We start from the raw sequence: 2,592 nt of genomic DNA, 5'->3' as shown, positions 1-2,592 counted from the left end.
CTTTAGATAGTTACGATATGTGTAAGTTTTAGGTAAATAAAAGGATATCTAGGTGTACATTTGCAACTGAAAAGTTTTTTAATAATTTACTGTATGCGAATTACACCATTAATATTCGAAATAGGATATTATGACTGTTGAATGTAAGCTGAATGTAACTATCTAAAGCCTGGGACGTAGTGTTACCATACGCAAACACCACAGGCGGGTGGACAGATGGAAAAAAACCGAGTATAGTGCTATGATGAGCCACATGTTTGCATCAGCAAGAATAGATTTTATCAGATTTTCTATATATATAGACATAGTTGCACTACATACATCATACTTATGGTATTTTCAGTCCAACACTATTTACATATATGTATAGACATATATTTAACTCTTTCTGTATCTTAGATTATGCCTTGTTGTAATTGGATTTTCTACAGTATTTTAGTTTCTTAAGTTATCTATATCTTTAGTAGACTATGGATCCGTTTTCACTACCTTTACATGAATCCAGTGAACTACCTTTTCCTTTAGATCACTTTCATTAATTACTCTATATTTGTTCAATTTTAACACTCCTATTACTCTATGTGGTCCAGTGAATTTGGGAGAAACCTTTACATTTGGATCTTCTGGCACGTGATTCCGAACATAAATTTGAGTACCCACTGTAATGTCTGGTTTAGTGGTATTCTCATTATGGTACTTTGCATGAACATTATGTATGTATTTCAGTCTAGCTCGTGTTTTCATGAAGGTCTCTTAATTAAGTACGTCTGGTTTTCCATGCAACATAGTCATCTTAGTTATTAGTATGTTTGGGTGGTGTTGCATTGTCTAACAATGTATTTGACATCCTTTTCTGATAACCATATAGCAAATAATGTGGGGATTTTCCTATAGTTTCATTTATATTATTATTCAATGTGAATTGGACGTCTTCCAGGGCTAAGCTCCAGTCTTCTGTCCGTGGGCTCACTAAAGTTTTCAGGATATCATTTATTTTACGATTAGTTCATTCCACTGCTCCATTAGAACTTGGTTTATAAGCGGTTATTTGACATTTATTTATTTCATAAAATTCACATATTTTCTTTAAGAGATCACAAGTAAACTCTGCAGCGTTATCAGAAAGAAGAACTTGCGGACATGAATGTCTTGTGATAATTCTAGATTTAAGAGCTTCTGCCTCGGTAGCAGCATTTGTTTCTTACTGGTATTATTTCTACATCTCGTGTTAGATAGTTTGCTTATTTCCTAGTACTGGGAAATGGACCTAAATTCTGATGGATATTTTTTAAGTGGAGCTCTTGGATTTACGTTACCTTTATGTTGATTGCAAACTACACAATTTTGTACCAAGTTCTTGGCATCTTCACTACAATTTGACTAAAAATAATTTCTGGTTATGATTCTTGTCTTTTTAATTCTTGGATGTCCTGTTAACTTATATGAGTGTGTTAGTTCTAAAACTTCTGCGGTTAGTGTTTTTGGGATATATAGTCGAGAACAACCATTTTTCTCCGTCGGTATTTTATACAACATACCATCTATTAACAGAAAATCAGGTTTTAAGAATTCATCAAGTAATAGCTGTTCTACTATCTGTTTGATTTCTGCATTGTTTTCTCGTTGTATTTTCCCCCTTTCTAAATCTAAATCTACAACTTGACAACTAAAACAGAAGGTATTAGTTGTGATGCATTTTTCTGTTTCTTCTTGAGATCTAGATAATGCATCTGCCAAGGTGTTATATTTCCCTCGAATATATCTGAATTCTGGAGCAAACTCTTAATACACTAATGAATCAACTATTGGTAAAAGTTCTCCTTTTTTTTTTTTTTTTAACAAATCACAAATGGTTTTGTGATCAGTAAGCACATTAACTTTATGACCTAAAAGTGTGTCTAAATTTCTTTAAACCCCAAAATAACGCTAAACACTCTTTTTGTGGTACTATAGGGTTTTTCCGTTGGGTTTAAAATTTCACTAGTATAATATACTGACATCATCTTAGTTTTGGCCTTTTGTAACAATACAGCTCCTGCCCTGTACTCGAGGCATCACAAGCTAAATAAAAATCTTTTGAAAAATCTGGGTAGACCAAAACAGGGTTCCTGGTCATTTTACTCTTTAATGTTTGAAAAGCTGATTCTTGTTCATTGTTCCATTCACATTTAACATCCTTTTTGGTTAGTTCTGTCAAAGGTTTAGCCATAGTAGCAAATCCTTTTATAAAAGGCCAATAATATCCAACCAAACCTAGGAACTTTCTTAATGCCTTCAAATTAGTGGGAGAGGGATAATCAATTATTGCCTTTATTTTACCTGCCTGCATGCGCAGTCCGTCTTCACAAATTATATGACCCAAGTATTCTAATGACTTCATCAGGAACTGACATTTCTTTAAAATTTTTAGTCCTGCAATACTTAATCTCTCGAGGACCAATTCTAACGTTCTGGGATGGCTTTCTAAGTCAATACCAAAAAGGATAACAACGTCCAAGTATACTGCAACATTTTCTATATCTCTAAAATTTGTGACATTAATCTAACAAACGTTAAAGGAGTCCAAATAGCATTAGTACTTCAAACAGTAAA

This window comes from Macrobrachium nipponense, chromosome 14 (genome assembly GCF_015104395.2).
Source record: "Macrobrachium nipponense isolate FS-2020 chromosome 14, ASM1510439v2, whole genome shotgun sequence".
NCBI classification, from domain to species: Eukaryota; Metazoa; Arthropoda; class Malacostraca; order Decapoda; family Palaemonidae; genus Macrobrachium; species Macrobrachium nipponense.
The sequence above is the reverse complement of the archived record's forward strand: the minus strand, read 5'-3'. Positions refer to the sequence as shown.